Source organism: Equus przewalskii, chromosome X, assembly GCF_037783145.1.
Source record: "Equus przewalskii isolate Varuska chromosome X, EquPr2, whole genome shotgun sequence".
Lineage (NCBI taxonomy): Eukaryota > Metazoa > Chordata > Mammalia > Perissodactyla > Equidae > Equus > Equus przewalskii.
The window spans coordinates 48,547,010-48,563,836 of NC_091863.1; the positions used below are offsets into that span (position 1 = coordinate 48,547,010).

The following is a 16,827-nucleotide window of genomic DNA, read 5'->3' on the forward strand; positions in this document are numbered from 1 at the left end:
TTATCACTGGGAAAACTGGGTAAATGGTACACAGGATCTCTCTATACTATTTCGTACAACTACATGTGAATCTATAATTATCTGAGTTAAAAATTTCAACTAAAAGAAAAAGGAAAAGAAAGAAAGAAAATATAAGTAATAACATGGGCCAAGTAGCAGTGGAGGAAGATAAGCCTGAATAGCCAAGAGAGACACTCAGGGAGGACTAGGAATTGCTGGGAGTGGGAAGCAGAACTAGGGGAATCCAAGAACTAGGAATGAGTCATTTCAGACCAGGGTGGGGGCAAGAAGTTTGTAATGCAAGGCATTAAGTGGGGCTTGTCTCAGTGTCCTTACCCTCAGTGCCCACAGTCCTTGGGCCTGGCACTCGGGCCACACAGGCTACTGTAGAATCAACCTCAATAAGGCCTCTGGGGTAGCCACAACCAGGAACTGTGACAACATCCCTGTGATAAAACTAATAGATGTGACACTGGGCACACCAGTTAACAACAGTCATGCACGACAGCTGAGATGTCCCGCATATATAACAATGGCTTGTTTGTTCCAGATTTCTGAAATAGCTTCTCTTCCTGCATGCTGGCTGGAACCTGAAAGCCAAACTTCAGGGCCTTGTGCCTTTTCTCACACTCTGAGGAAGGTTTTGGCTCAAAGGGAAATGCCGAGATGGATGTATTCATTTCCTATTGCTGCTGTAACAAATTAACACAAACTTAGTGGTTTAAAGCAACACAACACAAATTTATTACCTTACAGTTCTGAAAGTGAGAAGTCCAAAATGGGACTTCTGAGCTAAAACCAAGGTGTTGCTCCTTCTGGAACACAAGGTTAGATCTCTTCCGGAGGCTCTAGGGGAGAATCTTTCCCCTTGCCTTTTCCAGCTTCCAAAAGCCAGACGAATTTGTCTCAAGGTACCTTCTTTCATCTTGCCAGCATCTTACATTCTATCTCTCTGACTCTGACCCTTCTGCCTCCATCATCACATCTCTTTCTTCCTTTCCTACCTCTGTCTTTCCTTTATAAGGATCCTTGTGATTATGTTGGGCCCAAACTAGATAATACAGGATTAGCTCCCCATCTCAAAAGGCATAAAGTAATCACATCTACGCAGTCCCTTTTGCCATATAAAATAACATATTCACAGGTTCTGGAGATTAGGACAGGAACATCTTTGGGTGGCCATTATTTTGCACACCACGGTAGGGAAAGGAGGATCAATGATGAGATTTTCCCCAAAGGACACCTTGATAGATGGAGAGAAGAGAGAGTGCAGGATACCAGGTCCTGGCAGGAGAAGAGGTTGAGTTCCACCTTCTCAGATTTCCCAGTTTAAGCATGGGCTTTAAGTACCTTGGTTAGGGCAGAGCATACAGCAGTTGCTCAAGCAATGGCCTTGCATCCTTCCTTGGAGGCTCCTTCACAGCCTCTCTGGTTTAAGTCAGCACTGGGCTTCCTGAGGTTCCTTCAAGGCCCAGCTCAAAAGTGAGCTCTCCATGAAATTTCACATAATCCTCTTCTGACCCCTCCCCCACCAGTCAGATGTAACTCATCATCTGGGAGTTCACAGCACACATTTAGGACTTCTACTTAGGGTCTCTAAATTTTGCCTCTAAATCAGCAGATGAAGGAAGTTACTGTGCTGGCTGGGGTGACTGATCCTGACTATCAAGGAGAAATTGGACTGTTATTTCACAATGGAGGTAAAGAAGAGTATGTCTGGAGTACAGGAGATCCTTTAGGGCATCTCTTACTATTACCATGCCCTGTGATTAAAGGTAGGACTACTAATGGCCCAGACCCTTCAGAAATGAAGGTTTGGGTCATCCCATCAGGTAAAGAACCACAACCAGCTGAGGTGCTTGCTGAAGGCAGAGGCGATACTGAATGGATTATGGAAGAAGGTAGTTATGAATACCGCCTACAACCATGTCACCAGTTACAGAAATGAGGACTATAATCGTCATAAGTATTTCCTTCTTATTTTGTTATAAACATGTTTGTGCGGGTGTTTCTTCGAGGGTAGTTTTTGACAAGATTAACACTTTAATTAGTAGAGGAAAGTAGATTGCCTTCCATAATGTGGGTGGGCCTCATCCAATCAGTTAAAGGCCTGAATAGAACCAAAAGGCTGATTCTTCCCCAAGTAAGAGAGAATTCTCCAGCAGACTGCCTTTAGACTTTATCTGGAACTTTGGCCGTTCTTCATTGGTGGCCTTCTAACTGGAACATTGGCTCTCCCTGTGTCTCCAGCCCACTGGCCCACTCTGCTGGTTAGACTTTTGAACTTGCCAGCCTCCACAATCACATGAACCAATTGCTTATAGTAAATCACACACAGACACACACATACACACATATATGTATTGGCTCTGTTTCTTAGGACAACCCTGACTAATACAGAATGGGAAGAGGAAACTAATTTCAAGTTAGGGTAGACCATGTCTCTTCCCCTTACTAGAGTAGGAGCCTACTGAGGGCAGGGACTGAGTCTGACTCCTCCCTGTATCCTGAGGTGTCAACACAGGACCTTGAACAAAGTAGGTAGACAAGTAATACTTATCAAGCAGATGAGAATAAATTAATTAACTAATCAATCAATCCTAAGCATAGTCGTTGGCTTCAGAGTTCTGCAATTGAACAATACCTCATATACCTTTATAACCTCTCTAAGGAGGTAGTGGAGCATGGGACCATTCTAGAATCTCAAGGAAATTCTACTTGCTACACTGCATAGAGTGGCCCTGAAGCCACAGTGTAGGAAATAGTTCATCAAAAACTGTTCAACATCTCCTACATAGTGTGGATAGATTAACGAAAAATAGTGGCTCTCAACCCAAATTTAAAAGCTATTTTTGGGGGCCAGCCCCATGGCCAAGTGGTTAAGTTTTCACACTCTGCTTTGGCGATCTGGGGTTTCACCAGTTTGGATCCTGGGCACAGACCTAGCACTGCTCATCAAACCATGCTGAGGCGGCGTCCCACATAGCACAGCCAGAAGGATCTACAACTAGAATATATACAACTATGTACTGGGGGGCTTTGGGGAGAAGAAGGAAAGAAAACAAAGATTGGCAACAGATGTTAGCTCAGGTGCCAACCTTAAAAAAAAAGGATCCAATTATTAAATAAATAAATAAAAATAAAAGCCATTTTGTCACAGTCATCATAATAAAGGGAAACAACTTTCAGAAATCGTGTACTTAATCCCTCTGCCTCAAGTAACACTGTACTCAAGTCCTTTCAGAAGCTTTTATAGAGCAGCAGGAAGGATGACCCAACAATTGGCCTCAGTCATCTATTGCAGTATCACTACTAATCTTCGAGATGTTCTAAACTAAATTCTTCCTAAGTATAACAAGAACAAAGGTTCACTGGGAACATACCACATGCAAGATTCCTTGCTTAGATATTCACATATATTAATTAACTTAACCCTCAAAACAGCCCTAAACAGTAAGTACTATTATTATTCCTATTTTATAGGAGAAGAAACTGAGACAGAGAAAGGTTAAGTAATTTGTCCAAGGTCACACAGGTATAAGTAGAACCTAACATTCAAATGGAGGCTGTCTAGTTCCAGAGGCCATGCTCTTAACCATTAAGCTGTTATTACATACTAGTCACTTTTCTTAGAGAACAGGACCCAAACCCAACAGCCACATCGTGAAATTCAGCTCCATGCTGGATACCTAAGTGAGGTATATTTGTCTACTGGGAGTGACCAGTCCTGTGCCAAGCCATATTGGAGCCCAAGGAAAAAGGAAAAATCAGTAATACTGATCCTGTCTTTATTTAAAATTTTGATATTTTGTGGATTTTTGCATTAATTTTAATTTTAAAAAACATTGTATTAAAATATTATTTATCCTGAATACTGAGTTTTTTTGGCACCCCTTTAAATTTTGTGCCCAAGGCAAGTGCCTCACTTACCTCACACTAGTTTCAGCCCTGCCACTAAGTGGGGCAGAAGGAAAAGAGCACCTCTGATCACTTTACTCTGTCCAGTGCTGCTCTCACTATAGACCTAGCACACCCATTTGCTGAGCAACCCAGACAATGGTGGGGCCTGGCTTTATGAGGACAGACATGGGGACCCCTTTGGCCACCAGAATATGCTTTTGGTAAGGCTGAAAGGACCTCCGAGGGCATCCAGTTCAACTTTCTTATGTTCAGATGTAGAAACTAAGGCCTAGGAATGGGAGAGAAAAGAAGGGCCCCCAAGTTACCCAAGGCCAGGGTAAGAATCCAGGGCTCTGGACTCTTCATTTAATACTCTTTCTATGGCTTGCCATCAGAAGGGGTCTTTGGGTCTTGTGGTACAACAAAAAATAGATATTTGGTCTTCACCTCTGGTTCCTGGTATGCAAACTCCTAAAACCCTTTGAATCTCCAGAGTCTCAAGAGTATCTTTTATATCCTAATGAGATAACTGGTAGATGGGGGCCCCTAGGTAGCTTCAGCATGGGGGTAGTCACCAAAAAGACAAAACTATGTGATCAGAGAGTTAGAACTTTCAGACCCATCCACAGACATCCCAGGAGGCGTGAGGGACCTGAGACTGAGTTCAATCACCAAAGGCCAGGGGGATTCCTGGGAACATGGTTGCATAGGAGGTCTCTGATCTCACCTCCTCCCATGGACACAACAAATTTACAATTACCTTTGGAACGATTACCTCTGAGAGAGAACTGGAAACTGGATCAAAAGAACCCCCACCACAAGGGACAACACTGCGAGAGGTGGAAGAGACAGAAATGCCTTTGTGCTCAGGAAGAAGCTACATTCTAGTCATGGCGCTTCATGGCCAGGAGCAATCTTAAGGTAGGAAGCTTTTCATGAAGAAGTGGAGGATCTGAGCAGAAAACCTATGCCACAATAGGCAGCATTTGAAATCAGCACAACCAAGATGAATACCATAATGCCTCACTTTGCTGGCTATTAAAACCAATGCGGGGGCTGGCCCTGTGGCTGCGTGGTTAAGTTCACACGCTCTGCTTTGGTGGCCTGGGGTTTCACTGGTTTGGATCCCAGGCACGGACATGGCACTGCTCATTAGGCCACATTGAGGCAGTGTCCCACATGCCACAGATAGAAGGACCCACAACCAAAATATACAACTACATACTGGGGGGACTTGGGGAGAAAAAAGCAGGAAAAAAATGGGGTATATCCCCAGAAAAGCTGAAGAAAAGCCTGCTCTTAAAGGGCCCACACAGAGATCCACCCATCCCGGAAAACAACATAAAATCACCAGAGAGAAAGGTGTGTGGTTCTCTGGTGAAAGAGACTCAACTGATAGGATCAGGGCACATTTCAGGGAGGCAGGAGGTGGCTGGGCCCACCTCCTCAGGGACAGAGACACTGACAGCAGCCATTATTGTGACCTAGTACAGGTTTGCAAACACATACACTGGCAGATGCCATTGGATTTCTTCCCCTGGCCAGTTAGTGCAGAAGTTTGCCCCACTCACTAGACCTCCAATTTAGTCCAGCTCAGCCAGGGCAGGCAGCCTGCACTAGGGACTGGCCTCACCAACCAGTAAGCCCTCAGGGAACTTGTGGGCCACAGGCAGGGTGTGTGGGACCAGTGCAGTTCGGCAAATGGGTCTGCCTCCATGGAGTGCTGCATGCATGCTAGGCAGGTCTGCATTGAATGGGGGTGTGGGGCTGTGGGTGGTGGGGCTTCTCGGCTGCAGCAAACTTGTACCACTGGCCTTCTCAAACAGCCACACAGCGGATCTGCTCCACCTTCCAAGGCCTGAAATGATTGTGCTGCCAAGCCTGAGGCTGGTTCTACTCAGGTGAGCTCCTGAGAGAGCTGACAACAGCCTAGAAGGTCAGAGGCCTACAGCAATGTTACCCCTGAGCTTAGCAGCCAGCACACTGGGGGCCTGACTCACTTAACAGCAAAACAGGAGCAGGTATGTGCTATTAGACCATGCAGTCAGCTGTGCTAGGACTCACTCATCCCAATAAAGTGACTAAAGTGACTGTAGCAGCTGCACAAACCTGAGCTTTACAACCAGACAGCCAAGGAATCAGCCTAGCCTATACCTGCACCTGCAGAAACACCAACCCTGCCACTATAGAAAGGAACATGTAGCCCACACAGGGGATACTCCTGGAACATTTGAAACTGGTGATGAGAGTAAAGAACATTGAGGGGTCCCATGAGGCATCTCCTACATAAGGCCACATCTCCGAGATCAGGAGACATAGCTAATCTATCTAATACATAGATATAAGCACAGAGAAGTAAGCAAATAAAAGAGACAAAGAAATATGTTGCAAATAATGGAACAGGACAAATCCTCAGAAGACGAACTACAAAAATAAAAAACAGAGATAATCTATCTGATAAAAGTACAAACTAATAGCCATAAAGATGCTCACAGATCTTGGGAGAAGAATAGATGAACACAGGGAGAACTTCAACAAAGAATTTGGAAAATATAGGGGCTTGCCCCATGGCCGAGTGGTTAAGTTCACATGCTGCGCTATGGCAGCCCAGGTTTTCGCTGGTTTGGATCCTGGGCATGGACATGGCACCACTCATCAGGCCATGCTGAGGTGGCGTCCCACGTGCCACAACCAGAAGGACCCACAACTACAATATACAACTATGTACTGGGAGGATTTGGGGAGAGAGAGCAGGAAAAAAAAAAGAAGATTGGCAAGAGTTGTTAGCTCAGGTGCCAATCTTTATAAAAAAAAAGAATTTGGAAAATATAAAAAAGAACCAATCAGAAATAAAGACTACAATAAAAGAAATGAAAAATTCACCAGAGGGAATCAATAGCAGCGTAGATGACACAGAATGGATCAGTGATTTGGATGAAAGAGTAGAGGAAATCACCTAAACTGAACAGGAAAAAGAAAAAAACAATTAAGAAGAATGAGGACAGTCTAAGGGACCTCTGCAACAACAGCGAGCATACTAACATCGTATTATAGGAGTCCCAGATGGAAAAGAGAGAGACAAAGGGGCAGAGAACCTATTTCACAAAATAATAGCTGAAAACTTTCCCATCCTAAGGAAGGAAGCAGATATCCAGGTACAGGAAGCAGAGAGCACCAAACTAGATGAACCCAAAGAGGCCCACTCCAAGACACATTACCATTAAACTGTCAAGACTTCAGATAAAGAGAGAATCCTAAAAGCTGCAAGAGAAGGCAACTGGTTACATACAAAGGAAATGCTGTAAGGCTATCAGTTGACTTCTTGGAAGAAATTTTACAGGTTAGAAGGGAGTGACACAACAGACTCAAAGTACTGAAAGGAAAAAATCTACAGGCAAGAATACTCTACCCCACAGGGTTATCACTCAGAATGGAAGGAAGGATAAAGAGTTTTCCAGACAAGCAAAAACTAAAGGAGTTTATCACCCATAAACAAGCCTAACAAGAAATGTTAAGGGACTTATTTAAGAAGAAAAGAAAAGACAAAAAATAGGAATAAGAAAATTATTGAATTAAAAGAATCACCAAGAAAGGCAAATATGCAGTAAAGGTAGCTTATACAAGTAATATGAAAGTCAAGAGACAAAAGTACTAAAATTAGCTATTTCCATGATAAGAGGTTAAGGGATACACATGCACACAAAAACAGATTAAATATGATATCAAAAACATAAAATGTGGTGGGGGGAGTAAAAGTGGAAGGGCTTTTAGTAAGAAGTCAAACTTAAGTGAACATCACCTTAATATAGATTGCTATTTACATAGGTTATTATATATGAACCTCATGGTAATCGGAAACCAGAAACATAATAAATACACAAAAAATTAAAATGAAAGAACCCAAAATAACACTAAAGAAAGCCATCAAATCACAAGGGAAGAGAGCAAGAGAAGAAGAAAGGAATGGAGAAGAACTACTAAAACACCCAGAAAAATGTAACAAAATGCCAATAAGTACTTACTTATCAATAACTACTTTAAAAGTCAATGGACTAAATGCACCAATCAAAAGACATACAGTGGATGAATGGATTAAAAAGCAAGACTCATATATATGCTGCATATAAGAGACACAATTCAGACCTAAAGACACTCACAAACTGAAAGTGAAGGTATGGAAAAAGATACTCCATGCAAATGACAATGAAAAGAAATCTGGGGTCACAATACATATACCAGACAAAATAGACTTTAAAACAAAAATTGCAACAAGAGACAAAGATGGGCACTACATAATGATAAAGGGAACAATACAACAAGAGGACATAACAATTGTAAATATCTATGCACTCAACATAGGAGTACCTAAATATATAAAGCAATTATTAACAGAAATAAAGGAGAAATAGACAGTAACATAATAATAATAGGGGACTATCATCCAAACAGAAGATCAATAAGGAAACACTGGCCATAAATGACACATTAGACCAGATGGACTTAGTAGATATATACAGAACATTCCATCCAAAAACTACAGAATACACATTCCTTTCAAATGCATATGTGACATTCTCCAAGACAGATTCATATTAGGCCATAAAACAAGTTTCAATAAATTTAAGACGATTGAAATAATACCAAGCATCTTTTTCTGACCACAACAGTATAAAACTAGAAATCAACTACAAGAAAATTGGAAAAGCCACAAATATGCGGAAATTCTTTTAAAAAATGCTGCTGAACAACTATTGGGCCAATGAAGAAACCAAAGGAGAAATAAAAAAATACCTGGAGACAAATGAAAATGAAAATATGACATGCCAAAATTTGTGGGATGTGGTAAAAGCAGTACTAAAAGGGAAGTTTATAGCAATAAAGGCCTACCTCAAGTAACAAGAAAAATCTTAAATAAACAATCTAACTGTGCACCTAAAGGAACTAGAACAAAAAAGAACAAACAAAGCCCAAAATCGGTAGAAGGCAGGAACTAACAAAAATCAGAGTGGAAATAAATGAAATAGAGACTAAAAAAATAATAAAAAACTAAATCAAACTAAGAGCTGGTTATTTGAAAAGATAAACAAAATGGACAAACCTTTAGCTAGACTCACCAAGAAAAAAAAAGAAGACTCAAATGAATAAAATCAGAAACAAAAGAGGAGAAATTACAACAGACACTTCAGAAATACAAAGGATTACAAGAAAATACTACAAAAAGCTATATGCCAAAAAACTGGATAATCTAGAAGAAATGGATAAATTCTTGGAATGATACAACCTTCCAAAATTGAATCAAGAAGAAATAGAGAATTTGAATAGACAACTCATCAGTAAGGAGATCAAAACTGCAATCAAAAACCTCCCCAAAAACAAAAGTCCAGGACCAGACAGCTTCCCCAGGGAATTTTACCAAACATTCTAGGAAGATTTAATACCTATCCTTCTCAAACTCTTCCAAAAATTTGAAGAATAATGGAAGCTTCCTAACTCCTTTTACAAGGCCAACATTACCCTGATACCAACACCAGACAAGGACAACACAAAAAAACAGAATATTACAGGCCAGCATCCCTGATGAACATAGATGCAAAAATACTCAACAAAATATGAGCAAATTGAATACAACAATACATTAAAAAGATCACACACCATGATGACGTGAGATTTATTCCAGGGATATAGGGATGGTTCAACATCTGTAAATCAATCAACGTGATACATCATCTTAACAAAATGTAAAATAAAAGTCACATGATCATCTCAATAGATGCAGCGAAAGCAGTCAACAAGATACAGCATCCATTTATAATAGAAACTCTGAATAAAATGGGTATAGAAGGAAAGTACATCATCAAGAACATATATGACAAACCCACAGCTAATATACTCAACATTGAAAAACTGAAAGCTATTCCTCTGAGAACAGGAACAAGAAAAGGATGTCCACTTTCACCACTCTTATTTAACATAGTATTTGAAGTCCTAGCCAGAGCAATCAGGCAAGAAAAACAACTAAAAGGGATCCAAAATGGAAAGGAAGAAGTAAAACTGTCACTATTTGCAGATGGCCTGATTTTATATACAGAAAACCCTAATGAATTCACCAAAAAACTATTATAAATAATAAATGAATACAGTAAAGTTGCAGGTTACAAAATCAACATACAAAAATCAGTTGTGTTTCTATACACTAACAATAAAATAGCAGAAAGAGAAATTAAGAATATAATCCTATTTACAACTGCAACAAAAAGTATAAATACCTAGGAATAAATTTAACTACAGAGATGAAAGACTTGTACACTGAAAACTATAAAATATTGTTGAAAGAAATTGAAGAAGATACAAAGAAGTAGAAGGATATTCCATGCTCACGGATTGGAAGAATAAACATAGTCAAAATGTCCATACTTACTAAAGCAATCTACAGATTCAATGCAATCTCTATGAACATCTCAATGACGTTTTTCACAGAAATAGAACAAAGAATTCTAAAATTTATATGGAACAAAAGACCTCAAATAGCAGAGGAATCCTGAGAAAAAGAACAAAACTAGAGATATCACACTCCCTGATTTCAAAATATACTACAAAGCTATAGTAATCAAAACAGCAGAAAAAGATATACAGATCAATAGAACAGTATTGAAAGCCCAAAAATAAATGCACACATCTGTGGACAGCTAATTTTCAACAAGGGAGCCAAGAACACACAATGGAGAAAGGAGAGTCTCTTCAATAAGTGGTGTTGGGAAAACTGGGCAGCCAAATGCAAAAGAATGAAAGTAGACCATTACCTTACACCATATACAAAAATTAACTCAACATGGATTAAAGACTTAAACGTAAGACCTGAAGCCATAAACCTTCTAGAAGAAAACATAAGCAGTATGCTCTTTGACATCAGTCTTAGCAGCATCTTTTCAAATACCATGTCTCACCAGCATTATTCACAATAGTGAAGACTTGGAAACAATCTAAGAGTCCATCAGTGGATGAACGGATAAAGAAGACGTGGTATATATATACACAATGGAATACTGTTCAGCTGTTAAAAAGATGAGATCTTGCCATTTCCAACAACACGGATGGACCTTGAGGGTATTATGCTAAGCAAAATAAGTCAGAGGGAGAAAGTCAAATACTGTATGATTTCACTCATAAATAGAAGATAAAAACAACAACAACAAACAAACAAACATATAGATACAGAGATTATATTGGTGAGTACCAGAGGGGAAGAAGGGAGGGAGGAGGGCAAAAGAGGTGATAGGGCACATGTTTCCAGGGATGGATGGGAATTAGTCTTTGGGTGTTGAACATGATGTAGTCTACAAAGAAATCAAAATATAATGATGCACCCAAATTTTATATAACATCATAAACCAATGTTACCTCAATTAAAAAAAAAAAACAATCACCAAAGCCCCAAAATTTAATCAATCATGCCAACACAATGAAATTTTCATAAAACCCCCCAAACAACAGGGTTGGAGAGCTTCTTGGTTGGTGAACACATTGAGGTGCATGAAAGCTCTGCACATCCTTCCCCCCATATCTTGCCCTTTGCACCTTTTCTGTTTGCTTGTTCCAGAGTTGTATTCTTTATAATGTCAGTAGTAGTAAATAAAGCACTGAGTTCCTGAGCTCTGTGGGGTGTTCTACTGAATTATTTACCCCTGGGAGGATAGTGGGAACCCCCAAATTTGTGGCCAAGTAGGTCAGAAGTGTGAGTAACCTGAGGACCAAATACTTAGGGCTGTTGTCTAAAGTGAGGGCAGTCTTTTGGGACTGAGCTGTTAAGCCTGTGTAGTCTGACGCTAATTGTGTGTAGTTAGTGTCAGAATTGAATTGAATTGTAGGACACTCATTTGGTGTCAGAGAATTGGTTTGTATCAAGAGGGAATAAAAAACCTCTCAGGTCCCTTCTCCAGCCGGGTTGGAGATGGAAATCCCTATCTGTCTGACTCCAGAACCCAATTTCTGAGCCTTATGCCAAGTGGTTTGGTGAGGAAAGTTTCTCACTCAGGGAAGGCTTTGGCTTCTAGGAGAGTGAGGTTCATCTTGTTCTAAAGTTCATAGTGAGCTACAGTAATACTGGCAACATAACAATTTCATGACATATACATCGCTCCTAGCTCTGAGTCTCCCACAATCTGAAGCCTCCATAATATGTGGCCAAGGGTAGGGCTGAGAACAGCCTCTACTGATTCTGTCCTCCTGGGAAAATGCAAATGGCACAAGATCCTTCAGGTCCCTGGGATAACCTATCTCTGCCATCTGAGCAAGGAAATTAAAGCTTCTCTCAATGTTGAACTTTTATCCAACTCTAAACACTCTTGGAAAGCCCCAAGACCTCACGGCTCCAGAAGATGGTTATCACTCTGGCACTCCCTGCAACTTCCCAACTTGATATCAGGGTTTGACCTTCCCTAGTAGAGAACACAATCATAGAAGCCATCCAGTCTTTCTTTTTTCTTTCTTTCTTCTTCTTCCCAAAGCCCCCCAGTACCTAGCTGTATATTCTAGTTGTAGGTCTTTCTGGTTGTGGCATGTGGGACACCACCTCAGCATGGCCCAATGAGCAGTGCCATGTCCACGCTCAGGATCCGAACCAGCAAAACCCTGGGCCACTGAAACAGAGTACGAGAACTTAACCACTTGGCCACGGGACTGGCCTTGATGTCAGGGTTCTTATCAAGCCCACTAGCACCTCTGCCCTTTAGGGCTCTTTTGAACTTTTGCCAGGATGTCCATCATCTCATCTATCCATCTTGTAGTTCCCTAAGTGTGCTGATTCTTGTCTTCACATCTTTGCCCTCTCTTGGCCTGGAAAGAGGTATCCAATCCTATCCCTGTCACCTCTGTACCTGTTTCACAACTCCTGATCATTTTTTTTTTTTGAGGAAGATTAGCCCTGAGCTAACATCTGCTGCCAACCTTCCTCTTTTTTCTGAGGAAGACTGGTCCTGACCTAACATCCATGCCAATCTTCCTCTACTTTATACGTGGGAAGCCTACCACAGCATGGCTTTTACCAAGCAGTGCCATGTCGGCACCTGGGATCCAAACCGGCGAAACCGGAGCCGCTGAAGTGGAATATGCGAACCTAACCACTGCGCCACCGGGCCAGCCCCTCCTGATCATTTTTCAAAGAACATTTCCTCTGGAATTCAGGATTTAATCTGTTTCCTTGATTGCTTCAAACAGAATTAAGTACTTCTACAGACTCAGGTTGAAGCCTCTTTCTTAGGACATATCACGTTGCTCTGATTCCTCATTGGCTTATAGTTCTCTGATTAGATTGTGAGCTCCTTGAGAACAGATGTCTTTTAAAATTCTGTATCCTAGCACCCAGCTCAGTTCCTGGAACACAGTCTCTGTTTTCTGAGTGAATAAATAAATGAATGAACAAACAAACTTTTGGGATGACTTAGAAAAAATAATTACACTTCCCTGTAAGTTTGCAAGATTCAGAAAGGGATCATTACTGTCCTCACAAGTTTTTGAAGATAAACTAATTATTACCAGTTTTAAAATTTTGGCAAAATTATAGAGATAGAAAGCAGATCAGTGATTTCCAGGGGAGTGGGGAGACAGGACAAATGACAGAGGGACATGAGGGTACTTTTTGGGGTGATGAAAATGTTCTATATCATGACTGTGTCAGTGGTTACATAACTATACATATTTGTCAAAACGCATCAAACTGTACACTTAATCTTGGTGAGTTTTATTATATTTAAATTATATATTAATAAAGCTGACCAAAAATGTTCTGGGTTCTCAGAAAGAAAGGAGCTTTAAAATCAAAGGCCACGAAGGTAATCCAGGTAGATGAAGTCAGAAGAACACAGACCTGATAATTAAGACATCTAGGTTCCAATTCTGGTTCTGCCAACAGTTAGCTAGGTGATCTTAAATTGTTAAACTTCTCTGAGACTCATTCCCTACCTCTATTAAATAGAGACAATAATACCTGCCTTGCCCTCCCAGGGTATGAAGCTCCAATGAGATAATGGTTATGGCTGCACTTTAAAAAGCTCAACACTAATATTATTGTTATCAGAATCTCTGCAGAAAAATTTAACCAGCCCCAGATAAGACTTTGCCTAGAACCCAGAGTAAAGGGAAATAGATTAGACCCTGAAACTCAAGGCTCATCCTCCCAAACTCCTCTAAAGCAATTTGTCCCTATCAGTTTACTAATAAATTTCCTTTGGAAAATGTTTTCTTAGCCAAGCCTTGGGGAGAAGAAGAGATTGGCTAATTTTAACTTCTGGGAGAAAGTTTGGTTGGCTTTTTAACAGGTAACACATAAGGGTTGCAGAAGAGAAAAGAAACCACTGAGGGGGAGCCAACAACATTTTTCCCTCAGAGTGCTGGGGGCCTGGGTACTGGTCTTGCCTCCAGCATATCCCCACCAGAGCTTCCTGACTTGGTGAGATGTGGCCACCGGCATAGCATGTTTTCCTGGCTGAGATCATCAGCTGATCCTCAGCCTACCAAGGTCAAGGCCAGTCAAACTGAGCCCTAGAGAAGGCAGCAGATGGTGGGGGTGGTGGAGGCAAAATATGGCTAGGTCTATATGCTATAAGACCTACAGCAGACATCTTGCCATCTTACTCAAGCAGGAATATGGAATAGGTATCAGGTCACTGGGCTTGGAGCCATAAGAAGGCCCACCTTTACTCTGATATCTACTTGCTTTTTGACCTTGGTAAAGCTGTTTCTTTTCTCTCAGATTCATTTTTTCATCTGCAAAATGGATAACACAGTCTTCCCAAGCTATCTGTGAGAATCAAATGTTATTATATGTTTAAAAGTGCTCTCTTAGCTATAAGGTACGCACACATGTAAAGAGTGGCTCTCTTTGACTCCTGGCATTGTTAATAGGCAGCCAGCTTGAACTGAGTGTTCTTGGGGGAAGAGGGAAAGTGGTTCTCTCCTGGTCACAGCACCTACCATCTGACGAGGCCACCTCCCTGCTGTGCTTATTTCATCCCTTCCCATCCTTCAGGGCCCAGCTCAAATTCCACTCTCTCTAAGTCTTGAATATTTCAGCCTACCACTAGACTCTTCTTTTTAACTTATCTTGGATTAGTTCCTTGAAAAAGTGTTGTGCTCCCAACTCTGGATTCTCCAGGGTTATGAAAGACAGAGCAGAGATCTAGGACCTGCATCCTGATTTGGAGTCATACAGAGGGTTTGGGTCCTGGCTCTACCACTTACCAGCAGGATGACTTTAGGCAAGCCATATGCCCTCTTTGACCCTCAGAGTTTTCATGTACAAAAGGGAGATGATATTTATTGACAGGGCTGCCATGAGGTCAAATGAAACACTGGATTTGAAAGCATTTTGTAAAATGTTACAGAGATCCAAGCTGTTATTAATATTATTATCATTACTATCATAGGAGAACCAAGGGCTGAGCAGGGCCACAAAAACTGTTGCTTAAGCATTTCAAGTCCTGTGGATGCCATAGAATCCTCGAAGGTTTTCCTGGTGACCTCCATCACTCCCCTAAACTATTGAGTCTGAATAGTTTATCCTGCTGGAACCACCTCCCTGGATTTAACCTCTTGGGGCCTTACAAAGGCTGGCTTCCCAAAGGACAGGATCTTATCACAAATGACTAATTGCTGTCTTTGAGCACATAAAAATTACTGATTAAGAGGATGCTGATCATTTGTTCTCTGAATAAACAGAGGCCCAGCATGGAGACCTGGCTGAAATGAAAATAGGTGTTCAGACTGCCTATTGGTGCCCTTTGTATTAGGAGAAATGGACCAGCTTGAGTCTGGGCCAGGGAAGTCAAGTGAGAGAAGGCTGATAAGAGGGCAACTGAGCAGGGGCAGGAAACAGAAGAAGGTAAGCCCAATGTCATAGAACTTTTCCTCTGGGCCTTACTTTGCAACCCCCAAACTAAAACAAAACAAAACAAATCCTCACATTTATGACACATATCCCTGGCCAAGAATCTCTAGGTGGTGGTTGTCATGAAACATGCCTAAACTGCTGTGACTAGAAGCTTATTTCTGAGCAGAAATATTCAACTGGGAGGGTGGTGGTAGTGAAAGCTAAGCCACTAGGCCAGATATCTCTGGGGGTTGCATTCTCATTTGTCATTGCTCACCAGGATTTAGCCACAGAGCTGTAGCCTTATATGTTCAAACATGCTTGCTCCTAGATAGACTGACTCATGCAGACACACAGACACACTTGAAAGAAGGCACCTATATACACCCTCAAGCAAAAAGATGCAAATAGACAGGCCTATAGATCCAAACACATACAGGAAAACACCAGATGTCGAAACACCCAAAGATACACTCAGACAAAATGCTTATCTATCTATCTATCTATCTATCTATCTATCTATCTATCCACACAAACAGAGACACACACAAGCAGAGAGTTAAATTAAAAAATACACTGTAGTCATGCTCAGGGACACCCATACGTGAACCAAAGAAGAACTTTAACAGGCACATAGATGGGCAAAGATGCATATATAGGCACATGTGGAGAGGCATGCACATGCACAGAGATATAGTAATAAAGCTACATTTACAAAGGTTCACACAAATACTCAACAGACATGGATGTAAAGACATGGAAGTAAAGAAGTCTGCTAACACTGAACTCCTAAGAACCAGCTATTATATCTGTATTTAGGAAACATCTTCTCTAAGAAAATCCCCATAAATATGCCACTAGTTAGCAGTGAAGAGATGGTCATGAACCCAAAGGATGTAATAAAAGCAAACCAAAGTACCCGGGTTTAAAATCTCACAGCTCCTCCATCTGCTGCAGGAAAGGCAGCCAAAGACAATGGCAGCAACAGGCTGCATAGAAGCCATAAAATGTCCTTGGTTTATTTCATAAAAAAAATTAACCTCAGGGAAAAAAGGTTAATGCTC

General features: G+C 41.1%; 1 protein-coding gene across 9 annotated transcripts in view; it reads right to left on the reverse strand.

Moving 5' to 3' along the window:
• ARHGEF9 (Cdc42 guanine nucleotide exchange factor 9) overlaps positions 1-16,827 on the reverse strand; it is a 570,152-nt gene that overhangs the window by 243,023 nt on the left and 310,302 nt on the right. The gene's annotated exons all lie outside the window — the stretch shown is intronic.